The following is a 12,580-nucleotide window of genomic DNA, read 5'->3' on the forward strand; positions in this document are numbered from 1 at the left end:
TGCTTTATTTTAATAAATATATAATTTTCAAATTAGAAAAATTATAACCGTAAGATTATTTATTTAAAATTTTGCGTCCCTAAAATTCCTGAGCCCGGGGCAAGTGCCCCCTCTGTCCCTCCCCTAAAACCACCTCTGCTCCTCACCTAAAGTTGTTGCTACACGCATCTATCATTATACTGGCTTTGATCTTGAATTGTCAGTATCACATAACCTAGATACTGCTATTAATGAACTTCGATCGTCAGACAAGTGATTTCATGCTGAATTTTTTTCCCTTTTTTTATTTGGTCAAGACCAGATTTCTCCATGCCCAGTTTTACCATGATCCGTTATGGCGCAATCTTAGACATCGAGAAAAGAAGTCAAATCATAAACACGTGGCGACTTTTGTGCAGTTTGGTCCCTCATATTTCTTTTTTAAATTCTTAGACTTTACAAGTACATATTTTACTTATCTTCAATACAATATATAAGAAGAAAAAAACTTACAACAAGATAAAATTAATAAAACTAAAATGAAGAATTTTTCAGAACAGTCTAATAACTCTTCTAATAACTCTAATAACTCTAATAACTCTAGAACAACTCTAGAAAAGGATTATATGAACTAGAATAGATGATAGGGACTCTAGAACAACTTTTAGAATCAACTCGTTATGGAAGCAGTACAATATGTACTTTGTACTATGAGCTTGGGCTAAATAATCTCTATGGAGTCCTAACAGAAGAAAAAGAAGGAATACAGCGTCCTTTCACACCCTTTGAAATGATAAGATTCACTACTTAAAGACAATACAAACATATATTACGTGCCCCAAAAGAGACGGCGTATCTCCCACTTTTAATTAAAGAAAATGAGTAATGTTCCCCCTAGCATGGCATTATCATTAGTATGGTTAGCTGCTCACTCTCAGAAATCGTTCACACCATGAAGAGCGCTCTATTTATGGCAGAATTGCGCCATGGAATTACATGGCCCACGGAATTGCGCCATTTGTTGTGACGGAATCGTGCCGTGCGTGGCGCACGGAGTCGCATCGTGGTGGAAATATATTGCAACTGACACGAAGTTTGCAATGCGTGGTAGAGCAAGGACCAATTTAAGATAAGGTGGCGGAGAGGGCAGCCGAATTCCTGGTATCATTTGCAGGTATACATTTATTTCAGATATGGATTACATACATTTAAGTTTATAGAAGGTAGACAACAACGGCAACAATGACAACTGTTAACAATTTCCCGGACAAGGCAATATTATTTTACCATAAAATATTCACATATTTCCAAAAGCATCGAATGATCAAATACTTTCGTTCAAAAATTGGGTTAAACTACCAGGAATTGGAAAATATTTTCATTTTGTATACAAATAAATACTAAATTAAATGAGATTTCTTTATTGCAGGGAATACATTTCTCAGTTTCAGCATTCTAGGATTTAAACTATTTCTAAAATTTTGAACTATTTGAGATAATCTAGCTGGCAGACCCACATTTGCAAGACGACAAGAAATTGGATAGACTTGAACAGCAAATCCAGGCTGCTAGTCAGAAAGTATTTCTGGCTCATGTTTTTAAGCGCCAAATTCAAATTATTACCCTTGTGGCTTTGAAGAACATGAAAGTAATTATATTTTTGAAATACTTGCCGAATCATAACCGAGACTCAATTATTTATGTGAGTTTATTAGATAGGTTAATTAGGAAAATTTAAATTTGGCCTATTTAAAAAAGAAAAATTTCGCAATAATTTTCACCATACTGTCTAACAAGTCAACTTCATTTTCGACCGGAAATCCTCGATTAGAACGTTTTTCCTGTTTTGAAACGACTTGTTTCGATTATTTTCCCGCAAACACACTAGAAGTCCAATTACCCCCCCCCCCAACCACCAAAAATTTACAGCTCGGACCCCAGTCGTAAGATAAAGCAGGGTATTACTTTATACCCTGCTAAAGCAGGATAACTAGGTACATAATTTGTCACCTTTTAGTGAAACCTACCGACAGTATACAATCTATGGGTTACACTCGCTTGCCTTTAGGCTTCAGACATAACAAAGTAGAAAAGCATATACTCTCTTGTGAGCATCAGAAAACCAACTGAAACAGACTGCAAAAGTACTACGGAGAAACCGTTACCCGTTTTACACCGCCATGTGATTTTTTTCCAGATCAACGATTAGCTGGGTGTTGCAGACACTTACCAATTATACGAAGCAAGAAAGATTAAATTAGAGCTATATTATTCAGCTAAACACAGCCTTTATAACAGACTGTTTTTATTTGAATCTTGGAACAAAAAGCACATTTCCGCAAATACTTCTAAAACCTTAATCCATCTCCTGTAGAGTTATGTGAACACCACATCACCTTCTTTCTTATGGTTTATAGGTTAGTTTTAAATCATTTTACATGCTCCTGTTTCCAAGGTTTGTCCTAATTAATAATACTCTTACTGATTTTTTGATTATGCTCAAGAATTTGTCTTGAGAAGAGGGAAGAAAGTGAGCATTTAGGGAGGTGCCCCAATTCACGGAGGGTATACCAGAAGATTGGAGCATTAGTTAACAATACCGTAGATTAAGGTGCTCTCTGTCCTAGCTCTATAGAAAAGTTTTCTATTCTTACCATCTTTTTCTAGAAAGAATTGAAAGTGGTCCGAGGCAAGGAAAAAGGAAAATAATTTTTAAGTTGTTGAGTTTTTATTTGCAGCAGGAACAGGGGTATCTGTCTCACCTACAGTAACAAAGGTAAGGAGAATTGAAAGACAGACTATTAGACAAAGGAAAAGACCAAATTTTAAAGTTTACACACACACACACACACATTATATATATATATATATATATATATATATATATATATATATATATATATATATATATATATATATATATATATATATATATATGTTGTCTTGAATGTCCGAAATACCTTTTATTAGATTAGGTTTGGTTTGACGAGGTTAGGTCGGTTTAGGTTAGCTTAAGTTAGGGTTTTAACCCAATTTATGATATTTAGAACCAAATTCAACCCAACCTAATCTAACCTAACCTAACTTAAACTAGGATAATCTAACCTAACTTTTACCATCATAGCTTGCATAAGACTGGAAAAGCTGACTCGCAAAGCTAATTGAATCCAAGCAGAGAAAAAGGAATTTTGTGCTTTCACCTGTGAATGTTAACATTAATTAATTTTGGACATTCACGGTAATATATATATATATATATATATATATATAATGGGATCATAGAAAATTTTACTATAAAGCTGCAGTTCTCGAGAATTATTTTGTATTTGCAATTTTTTGTTTCACCGACTTACCGAACAAACTAGGTATGGATCCTTATCTATACGAAACACATCTGGTTAAATCATTTTTAATCTTTGTAAGACGGTAGCTTTTCACTTAGAAGGGATTTAAAATTGCGAGCAAAATCAAGTGCACCATCTACAAAGTTAAATCTAGGACCTCGTGTTCTTAGAAAAACAAAGGTAGTCTTCTGCTAAACAACATTTAGGCCAAATTTCCATATTTTATATATTCTGGGCTCAGTTATGCTTTTCCATGTTCCAGCTCAGAGTTTGATATATTTAAATATATGCTCATTTAATTATCAAGCTAGGTTCTTTTGAATCCCCAAGGGGAGAGCCAACGAGAATGCCAACGAGCCAACGAGAATGCATTGCAGCTGTTTGTCACAAATACAAAGTACCAAGATAAACCCTAGGAAATGAACGTTGCAAAAATCAGACTCCCCCTCCCCAAATAGAAGCTCTTTAAATGTAACTAAGTCTGCAAGTATTTTTGTACCATAGCATAAATCATGTCACTCAATCAAAACTCGTAAGAAATCAGGACACAATCACGTTGAGGCAATCTCAAACAACCATTATTGCAAATAATACCCCATAAACTCTTACCTAATTGACAATACTTTAGTAAGCACTCTGAGAGACACAGAAGGGAGAAGTCGACCCCCCCACCCCTCCAAAATACCAACCTTTAAAAGTGTATAACTTACCTTTGGGCACAACGCTGAGTTTTCATGTAAAAACGGGCATTTGTAAGAAGCAATTAAATGCGGTCATTGAAATACATGCAGCAAACAGCTTATCAAAAGTTTTTAAACTGGGTTTTACCGAGATTTTAGTTTTTATTGCAAGATGTAAGCCATTCGGGGGGGGGGGCAAAGCGCCCCCCCCCAACAGCTAGTATCTATATATATATATATATATATATATATATATATATATATATATATATATATATATATATATATATATATATATATATATATATATATATATATATATATATCTATATATATAAAAATAAGTTGTCTGTGGATGGATGGATGGATGTGTCAGGTGACGTCACCTGAAAAAACTGGATCAGGTGACGTCAAAACTGAAAAAACTAAAAAAAGGCAAAAACTACAAAAAAAACTAAAAACTAATAAAAAAAATAAAATAGCTAAAAAACTAAAAAAACTATAAAGGTAAAAACCAATAAAAAACTAAAAAAAAAAAACTGAAAAAACTAAAAAAAGGCAAAAACTACAAAAAAAACTAAAAACTAATAAAAAAAGTAAAAAAGCTAAAAAACTAAAAAAACTAAAAAAAAACTAAAAAAAGGTAAAAAACTAAAAAAAATAAAAAATAAAAAAAAACTAAAAAAAAGGAAAAAACTGAAAAATAAGCTAAAATAAAGGTAAAAACCAATAAAAAACTAAAAAAAAAAGGAAAAAACTAATAAATGACGACACTCAAAGAGAGAGCGACCAGGACAAAAGGAATGTTCGATTAGCAATCAACAAAGCACAGGGACACAGGGAGTATAAATGACGACCAGGACATAAGTAAAAAAAAAAACTATCTATATATATAAAAATAAGTTGTCAAACTAAAAAAAGGCAAAAACTACAAAAAAAACTAAAAACTAATAAAAAAGCTAAAAAACTAAAAAAACTAAAAAAAAGGCAAAAACTACAAAAAAACTAAAAACTAATAAAAAAAAATAAAAAAGCTAAAAAACTAAAAAAACTAAAAAAACTAAAAAAAGGTAAAAAACTAAAAAAACTAAAAACTAAAAAAAAACTAAAAAAAAGGAAAAAACTGAAAAATAAGCTAAAATAAAGGTAAAAACCAATAAAAAACTAAAAAAAAACTGAAAAAACTAAAAAAAGGCAAAAACTACAAAAAAACTAAAAACTAATAAAAAAAGTAAAAAAGCTAAAAAACTAAAAAAACTAAAAAAACTAAAAAAAGGTAAAAAACTAAAAAAAAATAAAAAATAAAAAAAAACTAAGAAAAAAGGAAAAAACTGAAAAATAAGCTAACATAAAGGTAAAAACCAATAAAAACTAAAAAGAAAAAAAGGAAAAAACTAAAAAAAAATTTCATCTAAAAAACTAAAAAAAACTAAAAAAGGTAAAAACTAAAAGAACTAAAAAAGAAAAAAATAAATGACGACACTCAAAGAGAAAGCGACCAGGACAAAAGGAATGTTCGATTAGCAATCAACAAAGCACCGGGACATAGGGAGCATAAATGACGACCAGGACATAAGTAAAAAAAAAATTAACAAAACTAAAAAGAAGGTAAAAACTACAAAAAAACTAAAAAGAAAAAAAAACTAAAAACTAATAAAAAAACTAAAAAATCTAAAAATCTAAATAAACTAAAAAAGAAAAAAAAAGGAAAAAAATAAAGGAGAAAAACAAAACTAAAAAACGAATGTATATACAGACCGGTACACCGGGATACAAATGACGACCGGGACACAGGGAATATAAATGACGACCGGGACACAGGGACACAACTACAACGGGGACACCGGGGGAAACAGGGGGATATAAATGACGACCGGGACAAAAAAACTAAAAAGAAAAAAAAACTAAAAACTAATAAAAAAACTAAAAAATCTAAAAATCTAAATAAGCTAAAAAAGAAAAAAAAAGGAAAAAAATAAAGGAGAAAAACAAAACTAAAAAACGAATGTATATACAGACCGGGACACCGGGATACAAATGACGACCGGGACACAGGGAATATAAATGACGACCGGGACACAGGGACACAACTACAACGGGGACACCGGAGGAAACAGGGGGATGTAAATGACGACCGGGACACCGGGACAGGGAATGGTCGATTAGCAATCACCATCAACAAAGCTCAAGGGCAATCATTAGAATCATGAGGTATAGATCTGAATACAGATTGTTTTCCCATGGACCATTATATGTTGCATGTTCAAGAGTCGGTAAACCTGACAATCTATTTATATGCAAAGACAATGGGACAGCAAAGAATGTTGTATATTCGCAAGTTTTACGTAGTTAAAACCATATATATATATATCTATCTATATTCACAGGTGGGACATAGGGACACAACTACAATGGCGCGTAACTATTATGGCGCGTAACGACTTACGCGCGCGGGGGGGCTTGGGGGGGGCGCGAAGCGCCCCCACCAACTAGGTGTTGGGGTGGCGCGAAGCGCCACCCCAACAGCTAGTATATATATATAAATAAGTTGTCTGTGGGTTATGTCTGTCGAGTGACGTCATGTCGTCATGAAGTTAGTTGTCGTCATGTTTGTTATGACGATGACGTCATTAAAGGTATTTAAGAAAATCGTTCAAAGACAAATTTTAATTGTAAGAAGATCTTGGACGGAAAAATGTTTAATTGTAAAATGACTGAAGAACCTACAATGGCAACAGCCGAGGAAGCTGCTCAAAGAGTCTATGCCAAAAAACTTGCGGTTGATAGAGAAAGTAAGAAAAGAAAGAGTGCCGAGGAGTCACAAGAACAGCAAGAAAACAGGCTTGCGGCTGATAGAAAAAGTAAGAAAATAAAGCGTGCCGAGGAATCACAAGAACAGCAAGAAAAAAGGCTTGCGGCTAAAGAACGCAAAACCGCGCAGTTAGAAACAAAGGTTCGGCGATATGTATTTCATAGTGACACTGAAAAATAAAGAAGAAAAAAAAAACTGAAAAAAGGTAAAAAACTAAAAAGAAAGAACACTCAAAGAGAAATTACAGACCGAGACACAAATGACGACCGGGACAGAGGGAATATAAATGACGACAGGGACACTCAAAGAGAAATTACAGACTGGGATACCGGGACACAAATTACGACCGGGACACAGGGAATATAGATGACGACCAGGACACAGGTATTTAAGAAAATCGTTCAAAGATAAATTTTTAATTGTAAGAGGATCGTTGAAAGAGAAATTTCTAATTGTAAAATGACTGAAGAAACTAAGGTTCGGCGATATGTATTTCATAGTGACGCTGAAAAACAAAAAAAGAAAAAGAAAACTGAAAAAAGAAAAAAGGTAAAAAACTAAAAAAAAAAAAAACTAAAAAGAAAAAACACTCAAAGAGAAATTACAGACCGGGACACAAATGACGACCGGGACAGAGGAAATATAAATGACGACCGGGACACTCAAAGAGAAATTACAGACTGGGATACCGGGACACAAATGACGACCGGGACACAGGGAATATAAATGACGACCAGGACACAGGGACACAACTACAACAGGGACGCCAGGGGAACAGGGGGATATATAAATGACGACGGGGACACAGGGAATGTTCGATTAGCAATCACCATCAACAAAGCTCAAGGGCAACTGTTAGAAAAATGCGGTATCATTAATACTTCATTAAAACACTGTCTCCAACTCTACGACTCTACAGCCCTGTTTTGAGGCTCCATTTAACTAGAATTTATAAGTTAAAACCGACGCCAACTCCAAACATTTCGACTCTAACTCAGACTTGATTCAGTAATACTTAGCCCTGTTTTAAGGCTTCCTTTAACTAGATTTTATAGTTAACAAGAGCTAAGAGCTCATATGGCACTTGTGACGAAGTCGGAAGAGCCAAGGGCCAAATGCTCATGTGGTTTGAGCTCTAGCAAAATTCTAAGAATCAATGCATTGCTTTAAAAGGAAAATCAGAGGCTTAATACCGGTCGGGATTCAAAATAAGAGCTCTGAGTCACGAGGTCCTTCTAAATATCAAAATTCATTAAGATCCGATCATCCATTCGTAAGTTGAAAATACCTAAATTTTTCTAATTGTTCCTCTCCCTTCAGGCCCTCAGATGGTCGAATAGGGGAAAACGACTTTATCAAGTCAATTTGTACAGCTCCCTGACACGCCTACCAATTTTCATCGTCTTAGCACGTCCAGAGGCACCAAACTCACCAAAGCACTGAACCCCAACCCCAAAATCCCCCAAAAAGAGAAAATCTAGTCCGGTTATGTCGATCACGTATCTACGACATTTATAAGCGTTTTCCAAGATATCTGGTTCCCCCCTCCAACTCCCCCCAATGTCAACAGATCTGGTCGGGATTTGAAATACGAGCTCTGAGACACGAGTTCATTCTAAATATCATATTTCATCAAGATTCGGACATCCGTTCTTAAGGTAAAAATGCCTCAATTTTTCTAATTTTTACAAATTAACAATCACCAGCTCCCCCAAAGAAAATGGATCCATTCCAATTATGTCCTTCTCGTATCTATAACTTGTGCTTATTCTGCCCATCAAGTTTCGTCCCAATCTCTCCACTCTAAGCGTTTGTCAAGATTTCCGATGTCCAAGATTTCTGATTCCCCCTCCAACCCTCTATGTCCCCGGATCCGATTCGAATTGAAAGCGGAGCATCTGAGACATAAGATTCTTCTTTACATCAAGTTTCATTAAGATCCGATCACCCATTCGTAAGATACCTCGATTTTCACGCTTTTCCAAGAATTTCGGTTTCCCCCTCCAACTCCCCCCAATGTCACCGGATCTGGTCGGAATTTAAAATGAGAGTTATAACGCACAAGATCCTTCTAAATATCAAATTTCATTAAGATCTGGTCACCCGTTCGTAAGTTGCAAATACCCTAATTACTCCCCCCCCCAACTCCACCAAAGAGAGCAGATCCGGTCCGATTATGTCAGTCATGTATATCAAACTTGTGCTTATTCTTCCAATCAAGTTTCATCTTGATCTCTCCGCTTTAAGCGTTTTCCAAGATTTCCAGTCCCCCCCCCAACGACACTGGATCCGGTCGGGATTTAAAATAAGAGATATGAGTTACGAGATCCTTCTAAATATGAAATTTCATTAATATCTGATCACTCCTTCGTAAGTTAAAAATACCTCATTTTTCTTTTTTTTTAGAATTAACCCTTCCACCTCCAACTCCCGAAAGAGAGAGAATCCGTTCTGGTTATGTCAATCACGTATCTAGGACTTGTGCTTATTTTCTCACCAAGTTTCATCCCGGTCCCTCCACTCTAAGCGTTTTCCAAGATTTTAGGCCCACCCCAACTCCCCCCAATGTCACCGGATCTGGTTGAAATTAAAATTAGAGCTCTGAGACACGATATCCTTCCAGAAACCAAATTTCATTAAGGTCCGATCACTCTTTCGTAACTTAAAAATACCTCATTTTTCTATTTTTTCCGATTTAGCCACCCCCACCCACTCTCCTTCCCCAGATGGTCGAATTGGAAAACCGACAATTTTTAATTTAATTTGGTCTGGTTCCTGATAGGCCTGCCAAATTTCACCGTCCTAGCTTACCTGGAAGTGCCTAAAGTAGCAAAACCGGGACAGACCGACAGACAGACCGACAGAATTTGCGATTGCTATTTGTCACTTGGTTGAAACCAAGTGCCATAGAAATGACTGAATCAAACTTCAGACATTTTCAATATACCGACTCCAACTCTATTCAGTAAAAAACTTACTAAAACACCGACTCTGACTCCAAACCCTGGTTTTGGGAGCAAAAAATGTTTTTACTTTGATTCCCTTGGTACTGTCAGGGAATGTTACACCAATAGACTCCAATGTCATTAAGGCACATAGTTCTGGTGCCTTAATGACATGGTACATGTCGCATCTTCGCTAGTTAAATAGTATCTCAGGTTAATGATTAAGTAATAACAGATTGGGTACTTGGGTACTAGTTTGAAACTTATAAAATGCTAAAATTTAAAGGAATTTGATTGGTTGAAGCCGTTAGAGTACGTCCTGGCAAATACTTGCAAGGCACAAGAAATGTCTACGTTTAAGAATCTAGAACTTGTCCCAATATCATAAAACCAATCATTATTAGATGAAAATTAAACAGTTCGTGCTGAAGAACTGTGAGTAGGGTGCGACTCGGCTCAATAGAAACTCAAACTCTAAAAAAACGGAATTTTGATATCAATAAATACATCAAAAGAATTTGCGTTAATTTTTTTTTTTTTTTTTTTTTTTTTTTTGTTGGTTCAAAATACGTAAGATTCATTAAGTTTGGTGTAAACTATCAAAAGCTATGAGCCTAAGAAAATTTAACCTGATTTTCAAAAAAGGGGAGACACACCAAAAAAGTCAAGGAATTTTAATGAAAATTCAGATTCAGCGTATCAGAGAACAAGGTTACAAGCTCCCATCTGCAAAAATACAGAATTTTGTAGTTTTTGTTTGCCAAAAGAAAGATCACGGAAGCATGTTCTTTTTTCCAAGGTGATCATATCAAACTAATGGCCCTTGAATATCGAGAGTGACTCATTTGAACGGAAATTAAAATTCACAGTATCCTTCCTAAGTGGGCAAAAATATTGGAGGGCAACTGGAAAAATTTATCAGAATCTTATATAAATTCTTTTTATTTACCTTACTTTTTCTTTGCCGGCCCAATTTTACATGTGGAGATGTCCCGGGGGAAAATTTTCAGCCCTGGGAGAATTTTCACCCGGATCGGAATTGTCTGGAAGATTTTTCCGTGGGGAAGGGATTTTCCACGAGAGAATTCTCCAAGGGAGAATTTTCCGTGGGAGTAACTTTCCAGTGATGGGAGGAGGGCTTTCGAGAAAAATATTACACTATTTCCCGCATCATTTGAAATACGATGAGAAATTTAAGTCGTTTCCAAATGAGATATGCTAACAACAATTTTTCAGACGGAAACCACAAGGAATTTCTTGACACTACCAAGGAATGGTAGTGTTGCCAACAGCTCAGCAGCTATTGGTGCAATATTATTTTTGACGTGGAGGCAATATGCCTTTGTTGGCTGAGCCTCGACTCGGTTCTTTGAGTCTGTTCAAAACAATATTTAAAAGATAACCCCATTCCAGCTTTTGCTACGTTTTGATTACTGAACCACCGACTACGTTGGTACCGCTAACTTTGTTATTACCACTTCCTGTGTATGCAACTCCCCCCTTGCTATAAAGTTCTTAAACAAAGCGTAATAGATTCTTACCCCTTCATTCCCCTCTCGATGTTCTGGTGCAAGAGAGGTTCTAACACGCCAAGTCTCAGCGAATTAGTCCCGGTCAGCCACATGTGTATAGAGCACGGTATAACTTATGATAATTTGTTAGGTAGATTGACCTTAAAAACAAAGCGGCAATTAATGGCTTCATCTGAAAGGTTGCTGACCCCTACTTAAATACAACAGAAATACAAACGCTCTCAAGTAAAGCGTAAATAAAGAACAAATAATATATGTGTAGCTTGAAGGCGAGCATGTACGCAGTATTTTGATCGTGAGATGGGCACAACTGTGTCTTCCCCTTCCCAAACCAAAAAATTAAAAGTATAAACTTAAACTCTTTCATACAGCTTTACTGAACCAAAGTTAAAAAATAAGCAACTACCACAGAAGTTGTCCCCAGTAAAGTAGGGGGAGGGGAGATTCGGAGTCTCAGATATAAATTTATAAACAGGGAACAGAACATATACAAAACAGTACATATATAATTCTATAAGAGTATTTTTTATTCCATTGTTGACGCACAATTCCAAAATGAGCTGAATCCCCCCCCCCCAATGGAATCCTGGCAACATGAAACGATCCTAATACCTAACTCCATATAACTTCCTAACCTCATAATGCTGCCTGTTATAGCAGGGATGTTTTCCGGTATATTGAAAAGTGCAGAATGGCCCTTGTCTTGGGCTACGTCTGTTCTAGTGCCGTTATTTAAAAAGGGGGATAGATTAGACCATGGGAATTATAGAGGTATAAGCCTAAGTAATGTGCTTAGTAAGGTTTTTGCTAAGATATTATGTTGTAGGATAGATAATTGGATAGACCAAAATAGAATTTTATCAGATTCGCAGGCAGGGTTCAGAAAAGGCTTCAGTCATATAGATCAGATTTTTATTTTATTGAGGATGATAGGAAACAGGTTAGGAGAAAAGAGGGCAGGCTATTTGTTGCATTTTTTGGATTTAAAGGGAAGTTTGATGGAGTGGATAGAAGTTTAATGGTAGAGTCGTTGTTAGCACTAGGGCTACCAAGCGCATTTGTTAAGATTATAGCATTCATGTATAATATAGTTAAGATTGTAGTACGAGTAGGCAAGGATTTCTCTAGGGTTATTAGGAGTAGACTTGGTTTTAAGCAGGGATGTACAATTTCCCCAATGCTATTTTCATTGTATATTGATGATCTTGAAGAATATTTGATAGGCAGAGGCGCCCCAAAAATTAAGCTTTCAAGTGCAAGCGTTATGGCATTACTTTTTGCGGATGAC

At 35.6% G+C, this 12,580-nt stretch overlaps 1 protein-coding gene across 13 annotated transcripts in view; it reads right to left on the reverse strand.

Annotated features, from left to right (window-relative positions):
* LOC136033171 (GRB10-interacting GYF protein 2-like) overlaps positions 1-12,580 on the reverse strand; it is a 461,255-nt gene that overhangs the window by 415,347 nt on the left and 33,328 nt on the right. For 8 of the 13 annotated variants that reach the window (XR_010618876.1, XR_010618873.1, XR_010618875.1 and 5 more), the window contains exon 2: positions 11,302-11,432. The exons of the other annotated variants lie outside the window; for them this stretch is intronic. The gene's annotated coding sequence lies outside the window, so the exon portion shown is untranslated. The remainder of the gene's footprint in view (positions 1-11,301; positions 11,433-12,580) is intronic. 13 annotated transcript variants of the gene reach the window in all.

Source organism: Artemia franciscana, chromosome 11 (assembly GCF_032884065.1).
Source record: "Artemia franciscana chromosome 11, ASM3288406v1, whole genome shotgun sequence".
Lineage (NCBI taxonomy): Eukaryota > Metazoa > Arthropoda > Branchiopoda > Anostraca > Artemiidae > Artemia > Artemia franciscana.